The 12,576-nt window shown below is 30.1% G+C and overlaps 1 protein-coding gene across 6 annotated transcripts in view; it reads left to right on the forward strand.

Annotated features, from left to right (window-relative positions):
- LOC140434255 (facilitated trehalose transporter Tret1-like) overlaps positions 1–12,576 on the forward strand; it is an 81,866-nt gene that overhangs the window by 47,841 nt on the left and 21,449 nt on the right. The window contains exon 1 of one of the 6 annotated variants that reach the window (XM_072522373.1): positions 110–243. The exons of 4 other annotated variants lie outside the window; for them this stretch is intronic. The gene's annotated coding sequence lies outside the window, so the exon portion shown is untranslated. Of the gene's footprint in view, positions 1–109; positions 244–9,943; positions 10,035–12,576 lie in introns of those variants that run through there. One more of the 6 variants, XM_072522372.1, reaches the window with a different exon arrangement.

Consider the following 12,576-nt stretch of genomic DNA (forward strand, 5'->3'; position numbering starts at 1 on the left):
CTATTCGTATTATTTGTTTTTAGATCTTGTTGGTAATGAAAATTTCTCATCGCCTTGTAACTAATGCGAAACAATAAGGTTCAAAAATCGTTTTGTAGTGTAAAGGCATTATCTAATAATAAACATCTCTCTGGGGCACTCGTCATTTTATCGTCGCGAAGAACGAGCCTACTTACTTCCTAATTGAATCAGTTGAGTTGAAATCACTAGATCAGTTGGTGACTTACAGGACTACTTTTTAAGGTAATTGCATATCGTTAGTTCAGATTCTCTTATCCGCTTCTAAATAAGGATTAATTTATTAAGTATGTAAGTGCATTTAATAATCCGGTGCATGATCTATTTTCTGGTATCTCCACTAAGATATCAAACAAAAGTTTTAGTCATATCGGAATTATGTAAATAGTTTAATTGATGATTAAACTTTTTTTTATCTATCTATAAATCTATATTTATTGTTGTTTTTGTCACTATTCTACTGACTGTTTGAGATATAACTCAATTCTTTTTTTTTTGTTTTATATAAAAATGTTCAAAACAGACAAATAAAATTGTTCAAAAAGTATTGTATTACTTTTTGAAACCATTATTCCAAGTTTTTTAAGGAATTATACAAAACATTATGTTACATTCTTAACCAATTTAAAGCTCAAAACGGATTTTTTATGCAACCACCGAAAATGTTTGAAGCGAAGCTTCTATACTGGCTTTGTATTACTTTTTTCTCTATAGTAAAATGCTGATTAGCTCTAAAAATAGCTAACAAAATACAGACATTAAATGAGAAGTAAAAAACTAAAAGAATGTCTGTCAATAAAAGATTTGATTCGTAACGATTGTCAAAATTTAAAAGTCATAAATGCCATCCAATTAATAAAATTATTAAATCATGTGTTTAAATATTTATGACACCTCTCGTTTTAAAATAATTTCATATAAATACAATTATTATTTTAAAACATCTTATTTAGTTTATACACGGTGGCCCTTAAGTAATTGTACAAAAAAAAACAGTAGATTCTGCACTTTAAAATATTATGATTTAAGTCAACTTGTTTTAATAAAATGTTGATATTAAGAAAGATACAGGGTGTTAAAGTACAAATTTAAAATTTTATTTTTCGCTATAACTTTCACGTTTGTAAATATTTATAAATAAAAATTTACAATTGGATTCTTTTGAGTAGTAGAAATTATAATTTTATACATACTTTGATCAAGCTGATAGAGGGCGCCACATAAGCCACATACGTGGCATAAATTTGCGCTTAAATTTTTTGCTCATTAAGTCAGCTCTATTTGTGTTAAAAAATATTAAAGATACATTATTTTTACATAGAAAAGGTATACTTGTTAGTAACCTCAAAATTCAACCGTTTTCGAGATAATCGCATTTTATAAGTCAGCTGCATAATAATTCTTAGTTGTGATATTTGTGCGGTAAAGCACTGAATACGTGTAGATAAGCATAATTCATACTTTATTCTTATTAAAACAACTCAAAGATGATAACGTAACATCACAAAATGCTTTGTTATGGCTGCTAAATGTCTTATTGAAGGGAAGCTTCTATCTTATTCTTTAGGTCCCGTGTCCGTATTCAGAAGTTGGCCGTCATCATGTTTACAATTTCCTTTCTATATCGCTTCTATACTGGCGTTTTATTACTTTTTCTCTATTGTAAAATCCTGAGGCGAGCGTCACGGACGAAGCGCTACGAGACGGCGTCACGAGCGGCTTTACGAAATAAAGGTGTACAGGTGCACATCGATGTACTAAACTATATACAAATTTTATTTTTAACATCTTATTTATTTCATATAATAATTAAACTGTCCAATGAATGATTGAATATCAAATTTATATTTTATTAATAACTTAATATTTAGTCTCACTTTCACGGGTCTGTATTTTGTTGATACGTTAGCAGGTGGCGCTACTAGCAAACACAGAATTATTTTAATATAATATAATTTGTTTAAAATATAAATAAAAAATAAATAATAAAATTACTTTATTAAATGTTAATAATAACATTTAAAAATTAAGAAAATTTTAACATAATAGGCTGATATCACGAATGCTTTTGATAACTAAAAATAAGTCTTGTTTCGGATAATCAGTGATTTTTGTAATATCTAGTTTATTTTGATTTATTAAAGAAAAGCAGAAAATGCCGAGGCATAATAATTTTTCTAATATGGATATGAGAAGGAATATTTAAAAAGATATCCAAACAGGCTACAACTTAATCACCAAACCTTTAAGGCGTAAAGGTTCATTTTGTCCTAAATGTGACAACTTAGGCCGACCGAAAATCATTACGCCTGATCAGGAAGATGAAGTAATGGTTCTCGTTGACGATGCGTAAGCATTTTCATCCTTCCCATTTTACACTGTGCGAAATCTATTGTCAGCAGATTTACCTTTTACGTGTAGATTTGCAAATGATATCGGAAACAGGTAAAATCTTGACCATTCCTTTGTCGATAGAATATCTTTACGAACGAAGCTACATTTAAACACCACGGTCTTTTTAATTTAAAGAAAAATTATTTTTGAAATACTGAAGATCCTCACGTTGAGAAAAAAATGCATTTTCAACCTGAATTTTAAATAGACGTATGGTTTGGAGCCAATGGTAATCATTTTTTACAGACATGCAAATTACCTTGTAATTTGAATGGTGAGATTTATTTACATTTAAAAAAAAATGATTTTATTGATTTATTGGAAGAATTGTCATCAAACTTAAGGAGAAATATGTGGTTTATGCAAGATGGTACACCACCACATTATAGAGAAAGGGGAGTGAGAATATACTTAAATATCAACTTTCCTTAACGTTGGTTTGTTCGTGGTAGTCATATTCCTTGGTGATGTGTAGAGAAGAGTACTTATTTTTATACTTATAATACTTATAATAAATACTGCAGCAGTTTCTTTAGAACCAATGATGCTATTTAATATGAGACGATCTTTTATGGAATGTATTGACCAATGAATAAAAAAAATGGTGGTCATATCGAACACTTACTTTCCAAATAGGTTAATGTTATTTAGTTTAACTAAGTATTTCTTAATTTGGTTTGTAAATAAAATGTTTTGATTATGACTTTGATTTAATATAAAGCGTAAAATGTTTGATGTAAAATCCAATTATTTTGTTATTTTGTCAAATCCTATTGCAAATTATCCTGCTGATATATTTATTTTATTTAATATTTAGTTAACTATTAACTTTATTAAAGGTATTTCATACCAAAATTCAGAAGTATTGATGTTTTTGTCTTTTTTTCTTTCGTTGTCTGGAGTAATTGCGTTAAATCAGAATTATGCAGTTGATTTGTAAAATCCGATTATCTCGAAAACTGTTGAGTTTTGAAGTTATTAACAAGTATACCTTTTTTTTGTTAAAATAATGTATCTTTATTCTTTTTTGTCACAAATACCCGTAACTTGAGAAGCAAAAAAGTGAAAATTGATGCTACGTATGTGGCATATGTGGCGCCCTTTATCAGCTACATCAAACTGTGCATCAAATTGTAATTCCCCATATTCAATAGTACCCAGTTGTAAATAAATTTTTATACATAAATGTTTACAAACATGAAAGTTATAGCGAAAAATAAAATTTTAAATTTCCACTTTAACATCCTTTAAAGTGTAGAATCTACGGTTTCTTTTTGTACAATTACTTAAGGACTACCCTGTATAATACTTAAATTTACTATCCAATGAGATTTTATTATTTCGTCTAAATTTGACAGATCTGTCAGAAGTAAATAAAGTATACTAGGTGACGTTAAGAGCAAACATAATAATTTATTGAATTGTTTTAATATAATATAATTTGTTTAAAATATAAATAATAAATAATTACTAAAATTACTTTATCCAATTTTAAAAATATTATTTAAATTTTAAAAATATAAAAAACACAGCTTCGCCCTAGTCTACTGTACCGCCTACTATGTGTGTGTGTTCCTAAAGATTTCCGCCGTTAGTACAATAATTAAACCTAGAGCTAAGATTAATACAATTACAAGAATTAATATTAAACTCAACAGACTTCCGGGTTGAACCGTGTCGATTATCATTGCGCCGAGCTTTCGACATCATCTTTGATGTCTTCTTCGGGGCTTCCGAGGTCTTAGTCTCCCGGTTACTTAGTGTAACTAACTCAGTTACACTAAGTAATGCATTTCAAAAATGAAGGAAGATAGGTATAGGAAAGCCTGATATAGATTGAAAGCTAAGTAAATTTTCCACACCAAAGACTGATAAAATACAAGATGTTTCATTAAAAATAAGTACGATATTACAGCTTTAATTTGCTAATAGAAAAATCTAATAGTTTGGGCATCCTGTAAAAAAATCTGTTGTAATAAACATCTGTTTAAATATGATAGATAGTCGATTATTAAGTTTGTCACCAATTCTTATATTCGTAGACATTTAATTTTTTTTAAAACCTTACATTGTTAGAAAAATCGAAATAAATCAAAACCCACTGTAATAAGTATAGGGAACTCTTAGTAAACTCTTGGTAAAAACTGCCACTATTTGCTGGGAGCGGCGACAATTGTGTCATCGCCTTATAATATATTGCATAACCTTTCTACTAAAATTAGTTTTTTCCGTTTCTGGTGTGTTTAAAATTTGAAGAGAATTTTATCTCATAACTAAAATGTTGATAAAATAGAATTATTTCGATAAATTTTCTAAATAACGTGTATTGTTCTTTTGTTAATCATAGTTCTTAGCATTACTCTTGACTACTGATTTCGTTATCAATCTCATAAAAGTAAATAGTAATTGGAAAGTTGCATCAACGATATTATTTTCACATTGAACAAATAATTATTGTTTGCGGATATAAATAGTTGAGTTAAACTGTATTATTTATAGACAAAAATATCTCTTCATCATAATAATTTTCATAAACAATATGTTCTTCAGATCCCGCAATATATTGTTTCCAGGACTGTGAAATTTTTGGTTAACTAATGATTCTCAAGAGCGTGGGCGCAAAATTTCGGGCCAACGCTTTTTAAATGCATTCATTTGTTTCGAATTCTGAGAAAACTAATAAATATTTTTGAAAAATTGAATATAAAAACGGAATAAAAGATTACATTATTACCGAGAGCCGAAAGTTCCTTTAAATAAACAAAAATTTTCTTTTGAATGAGATATTTGAAATTAAAAATCACACTTAATTTTCTCTTTTTTTTTGCCCGTGTAAGTTACTAAAATAAACATTATAGAAGTTTTCAGGAATTTTCGCCCGTCAGTAATAATGTAATCTTTCATTCTGCGTTTAAATTTTTCAGAAATACTTATTAGTTTTCTCAGGATTCGAACAAAATAAATGCATTTAAAAAGCATTGGCCCGACATTTTGCGCCTACACTCTTAAGAGTTTTTAGCATGACAGCTGTTGTTTTAGCGTTTCGATAGTCTGAATTCTAAATTTTTTCACTACTACAGAATTTTTTTTGTGTTGTTTAAAGTTGTATACTGTAACACTCGTAATCCAATTTACTAGGGAATAGGTTCAGACCAATGATACACTTTGTATCTGGAAGGCAAACTTGCTCAGCCGTTGAGGATACGTAGGGTTGCAAGGAGAGTAGGACACACCCAAAAGATATAAAAAAACAAAAATGAAAATAATAAGAATTCACAAAAAAAAAACAGAACTGGGATGCTTAAAAGATAAAGAAAAACTAAATGGTTGTTGCGTTAGAAGCGCCGCGTCAGCGTCGACGCAATCGCCAATGGCACTACTATAGTCTTTCTCAGACCCTTCTTTCAGTGCGTCATTAATTGTGACGCCAAATATTGTATTAGATGTGTCGAGAATTATTTCATGTAATCTTCGAAAGGATTGCCAACATGAATGAAGTTTTACGTCAAATGTTCGTGATTCACTTAACTGATTGGATAGAGAAAGCGCTCAAAGAAAACGAAAAACTGTGACGCACTGAAAGAAGGGTTTGGGAAAGACTATATGGAGTAAATCATACGAACGGCAATGCCGTTTGTAAGTTGAATAAAGTAAAAGAAATTCATATTTTGATTTAAGAAATTATTGTGTTTATAGTTTCAATAGTAAAAAATACAACTATTCGAATTTTTTCGCAAGGGGAGGTTTTTATCAGGGTAGAAATTATGTGGTAAACCATTTAAACAGTAAAGAAATCTAAATTTTATGTTACTGTATAATTAAATAATTGCAAATTGCTTGAATTTACAATCGTATGATTTTTTTCTAATATGGGTCGTTTTCACCCCTAAAAAAATGAAAAGCAACCAACGGCACAATTTTGAAGTGGTGGGTAAGAATAACCTAAATTTTCCATGACATTCAGTAGAGACAAGGTATTCAATGACATTGTTTTAATTATAACTAATCTAGGGGGTGAGATTTAGGGGTTAAACTATAATAAAATCTTAAATAATGCTGTTTAATGTTAATTGACATTCATTCACTTCATTAAAAGATGATTTGAATTAATTACCCGCTTTAATTTACAATTATACCATTTTTTTCTAATAGGGGTAGTTTTCAGCCCTCAAAAATAAAAAGCAATGAACGGCATAAGTCCAAAAGTGAAGTGGAGGGTAAGTAGAGCCTGAATGAAAATGTTCTGCAATTCGGTGGTGACACGGAAAATTACAGGGTATCGCCGTATTCACGTTTTCTTACTGACTATTAGGGTGGCCGCACACAGAAAGAGCAAAACTGTTTTAGTCAAAAAGGTTTTTGTTTGAAACGAAAACGTTTTTGTTTCCACAAGAAACATTTTGTTTTTAAGAGAAACAAAATGTTTGCACAAACCATACTGCAATCAGTTTTATTAAAGATGTCGACAGATAACGACGAAATTGCACTAGTTTTCTGGCAGTGGTTCCTCCTACAGGACGAAAAAACGCAAAATAAAATACAATTTTGGGTGCATCCTATAAATGAGAAAAGAATCTGGCCTCAATCAGTACAATTAATTTTTCTGCGTCCACTTCCATGATACACAATATAAACAAGCAAAATATCGCTGTTTCCACATGTGCTTCTTGTTAACTACTCGAGCGGTTTCAAGAAAGGAATTCCAAAAACACGTTGCGCCTGCGTACATTGAAATGTTTTGACACAAAACGACGATCCGGTAATCAACATCAAACAGACTGACTGAAACTAAATGAGCCTAAACATGCTTTAGACACACGACTAATCAGTGTGCGTCAGCTCATTTCATTTATATGGAAACATCAGCATCAGACTCGTTTAGTCAAAAACGTTTTTGACTAAAACAGTTTTGCTCTTTCTGTGTGCGGCCACCCTTAGACTTATTGTACACACGAACACTAACACCAAAACGACGTGCTTACTTTTTGACCAAATTGACACCAATTAGAGAAACCCTTACCTTTATTCTAAGAAATAAAAAAAAAGCTGAATTTTTGTTTATTTTTTCCTACAGTACATTCAACCAACTTACAACTATAAACGATTAACGGAATTCGCAGAAAACCTTTCGTTGTAGTAAAAGGCACGGTAAACTGCACTGGTTTTATCCATAATATTTAACATTTTGGTAAATTTTAAGTAGAAAATAAATATATGTATCATTAACCCGTTGTTCATGGTTTTGCATATTTTGTTACATTTTTTTTTTAATAAATACTATTCCTGCATAATGTTATTTAATGTAAATTTCTTTCACCTACTTGTTTAATATTTTTTTTTTGAAACAAATACTACCGTGCTAAGGATAATTTATATTCAAAGTAGATATACAAAGTACTAAAATATCACTTTTAATTTTTGTTAAAAAATACTTTGGAGTAAACTAGAACAGTTTGTCAATTTAAATAGTGGTGGTTAGATTGACCATATGTCTGTTAGAGTGTACCGTTTTTGAGACGTCTGCGATTAAGGGTTAAAGTTAGGGTTTTAAAATACTTAAAATACTATACTAAAAATAAAATAATTGTGGGAAACATTTTAATTTGCTATGTGCAGTTTCCAACCATTTCTAAACTTTTTATCAAACATAATTAAATTACAATCGGCATTCGTAGTGATCATTAGGCTAATTTGCTTAATGTGTTTAGGATGTTTGTAAGCGTTTACATTATATTTTACCTCTCAAGCACAACAGTTAGAAAGTTTCTGTCATATTGATCTAAACTCAGTATATTGTAATTCAAACGTGTAGTTTCAAGTGACCATCATGCTTAGACGTAAGTTGGATATTGATGAATTAATTGCAAATGTGCATAAATACTTTACCATGAAAAGAGACAATGGTGGACCTTTAAGTCATTATTATGTATAAATCAACGCGTTTGTGACGCACTCGAGATAAGTGAAAGTAAGCTAAAAACTGTAACGAAGACTGTCAGAGATTCTCAAGAAGATCTTACTGTGACTGAGTATTACGAAGACAAGAAAACAACTCGGAAACATTCTAGGAGCATTGACTTACCTGATGGAGAAAAATTTTAAATTCGCAATATTTTGTATCTAATGCGTGAAAACAATCAACATGTCAGTTTAGATACTTTACTAATACAAAATAAGAGAAAGACAAGTTTCTGAAATTAAGAGGACTAGCCTTTGTAAAGTGTTGAGAGATTTAGGATTTAAAGTCAAAAAAGAAAATAATAGATTACTTTTATGCGAAAGGAGAAGTATTATTCACAAAAGAATTAAATTTTTGAGAGAATGTATTAGATTTAAATCTGAAAATAACACATTCGTATACTTAGATGAGACATGATGAGAAAACGCAGATTTGATTTTTTCTTCAAAATCAAAATCTACTAATTACCATGAAAACATAAATGCAGATATGTTTGTTAAAGAGGAGAAACTGTTACCTAGTCTGAGTGGACCATCAGTTACAGTTTTATATAATGCACCTTATCATTCAGAGAAATAACCAAAACAGTCGTGGAACGTACCGAACATAAAAAATTGATTAGTTAAAAATAATATCAATTTTCCGGAATACGCCTTCAAATCAGAGTTACGAGAAATTTCGAAATGTAATGAAAAACCAACAGTGTATATAGTTAACCAAGTTATATCAAGTTATGGACATCAAGTACTACGGTTACCGCCATATCACTGCTAGTTTAATCCCATTTAACACATCTGGGGTATATGTAAAACGTATTATGATAATCACGTTGGATGCAGTTAGGGAAATGTGGCAAGAAGTCTTAAAACTGCAACTCCAGAAATATGGGCCAAAATTGTAAATAAATGTGAAAAATTAATAGAAGAGTGGTGGATCTGGGAAAATAAAATTAGTGAAATTAATCCAGTGATCATAGATATACATTATGATAGCGGTAGTGAATTTAGTGACGATGATGATGATTTATAAATTAAAATAATCAGTAAGTACACTATTATAATGTTATTTAACAAAATAATTGTACAGCAAAAATTCCATTTGAATTTTTGCTCCTCATTTTATACAAATTAACTCTAACTGATAATACAGTCAAAAATATTCTAAACAAAGTAAGTTATTAAAAAGATTATAGAGAACTCCAGTGCAGTTTACCATGCCTTTTACTACAACTTAAGGTTTTCTGCGAATTCCATTAATCGTTTAGAGGTGTAAGTTTGCTGAATGTACTGTAGTTGTAACCAAACAGTTCACTTCCCGAAAACCTTTTTCACCAAAGTAAAGAACTACACGAGAACAAACATTGGGATATAATTTTTCTTCTTTTTAAAAATTGCTCTCTTTCCCTAACACCTCCACTACAATAAAATCGAACCTATGACGATTCTTGGTATAAATTTCCGCTTGAATTTTTTTTCCGCCAATCAAAAAATTTAATCAATAAAAGTTGATAGTGAAAATTTGAAAACAATGAGGTACAAAAATTTGTTTTAATATTATCATGTCCACTTCTTATTTATCTAATTTATCTTAATAGATCAATTTGCTTGCGAAAGCTATTCCATACTTACTAGCTTTAGTGTTACGACAATATTTCTAGCTGCAGGTAAGTAAATCATTTTAATATTACCCTCAAATATTGTATTCGTTATTTTACATATTAAATTTTTAATATTTTCTACTTTTAACGTTTTCTACTTCTTGGGTCCATTTTATGCTCATTTTATTTTGTGGGGCTTTAATTTGTTAATGTTGGGTATGTTCTGTGGGCATATTTTCAAAATATTGGTGCCTCTTATGGCCATGAATAGATTTTACATTAATTTTAATGTTATTTGTTCTTCTTGAACTTATTAAAAATTTTTAAACTTTCGTGATGACTCTTCCTGTAGTGAATACATCTTCATTTATTTTCCGACTGATTTTAGATTGTGAATATGTCTTTTTCTCTTTTAAAATCATTTAAGTGTCCTCATTTTTGTAGTGTCATTTTTGACAGGGACAGTTTTTGTTTCTCCAAGGTATTCTCTAGGTGTTTTGGTCACCAAAATTAATTAAGTATTTGTAAGTAAGATATTTCTCCTCCAATAACTTCCTTCACCGTCGGATAAATTGGTTTTTTCAGAAACTTATATAAATCTGCTATGATTTGTTTCATGAAATTATTCTTTCATTCTTTAAATTTACCAAAGACCTTTCCAGTTATCTTTAGTAAATGCCTGTCCTTTTTTCTTCTATGACTTAAAATGTTTTAACTTTTTATTAGAGTCCCGTCTCCCTACGGCGGCGGCGGTCGATATTCCAGTTTTCTTGTTTGTATGGTGGTAATGATTAGTTTTGCTTCTTTACCAAACCTCTCCAGTACTTTTTTATTTGTAATTCTATCAGTCCATGATAGTTTTAATGCTCTGTGGTATAACCAGAGTTCGAAAGATTTGATTGTTTTTAAATTGAATTTTTTTAGTGTCTTAGTGTCAGCTCCATATAATAATACTAGCTGACCCGGCCACGCGTTGCTGTGGCTAAAGTTTTTGTTATATTACATTATAGTAAACAATCTAAGAGGAACAATAAGAGAACATCAGTCACGGAGTCCACTATGCTTTTTCACACAGATGGTATTTGTAAAAAAATATGGTGATCTCCTTATTTGACTTTCTACTACTATAACCCTTTAGTACAATGAAATTATTTACGAACAAAGACGAAAATGTTGATGTTAGTATACAAATTCACTGGATTGATATTTGAAGGGGAAGTACGTTGAACACAACTAATTAAAATGTTCTTACACTTGATATTAAGCAGAAATCAATAGGTACAAAATAAAAATTTATCAGATTTATTATTTCCATTTAATTTTATAACAAATATAAGTATATTACAGTATAATACAGTAAATAACATGTGACGCTTAAACTCATGAATGAGGTAGGCAAGGCAGACAGTCTTAAACTTTTAAACATTAATATCTATTTTTTTGAATTATAAATACTTTCAATTTTAATTTAATTTAACACCAATCGGTGCACAATGTTTTTGGTTAACCTGTCTCTAGCTAACACAAATAGATTCGACGGTTTCCCAACACGTGAACACGCAACATATAGTTGCCCATGAGAAAAACATAGATTTTCCAAATCTAAACCACAAATGAACATTGTTTGACCTTGAGATTTATTTATAGAGATGGCGAAAGCTAAACGAATTGGAAACTGTAGCCTTTTGAAGGATATGGTAGAATCTGATGGTATCATCGGAATACGTGGCAGCAGGACCACTTTTCCTTTAAACTTCCCAGCCAAAATGGTTGCTTCAAGAATGTTTCCGGTGATCTTTTTGATGACCAAACGCGTACCGTTACATATTTGAGGTGGATTGAAATTACGGAGGAGAATAATAGGGAAACCAATCTTTAATCGAAGATTATGTGGTGGCATTCCAGGGATATCTAATGAATTTAAAAATTCAATCGGAAAATTTACACTTTCATTTTCATCAACAACAGTATCGATTGATTTAAAAAACATCAGATCACCTGGTAACAACTGTTGTATCTGGAAGTTAATTTCGTCAACATCAACGTTTTTGGCTGCCAAAATCGCCCGTTGACTAAGCCATTCATGATTCAAATAATTATTCTGTATATCCGGGAAAATACTCTGAATCAATTCATTTTTATCCTGAACAACAGTGCAAAAATTGTCTGGTAGTTTAATGCATTGCGTATTTGGTTGCAGTTCTATTTTACCGTTCCCAATATCTAGTAGTTGTTCGGAAAATATTTATGCTGATGGATCATTTTGCAATTGTACTCGCATATTTATGGTCAATCGAAGTGTTTCAACACTTCGCCTCATTATAATTATGTGATAATACTTACATACATATATTCAAATTAAATTATAAAGTGTTGATCAATGAAGCACAAATAAGTAAAAAACAGGATTAATTTCACTGTATTATCTTCATTATAATATGAATTCAATTTACACTTCAGTCTAAGTAACACGTGGCCGGCTATGCTAACACCAAAAATTTAAAAAGTGGAAATAATTGAATTATACAGTATTTCGTTCACTACAAAATAAATTTAATTAATTTTATAGCGTCAACAACACGTGGTAATTATGCTATTAAAATGTATC

The sequence above is a fragment of the Diabrotica undecimpunctata genome, chromosome 2, assembly GCF_040954645.1.
Source record: "Diabrotica undecimpunctata isolate CICGRU chromosome 2, icDiaUnde3, whole genome shotgun sequence".
Classification (NCBI taxonomy): domain Eukaryota; kingdom Metazoa; phylum Arthropoda; class Insecta; order Coleoptera; family Chrysomelidae; genus Diabrotica; species Diabrotica undecimpunctata.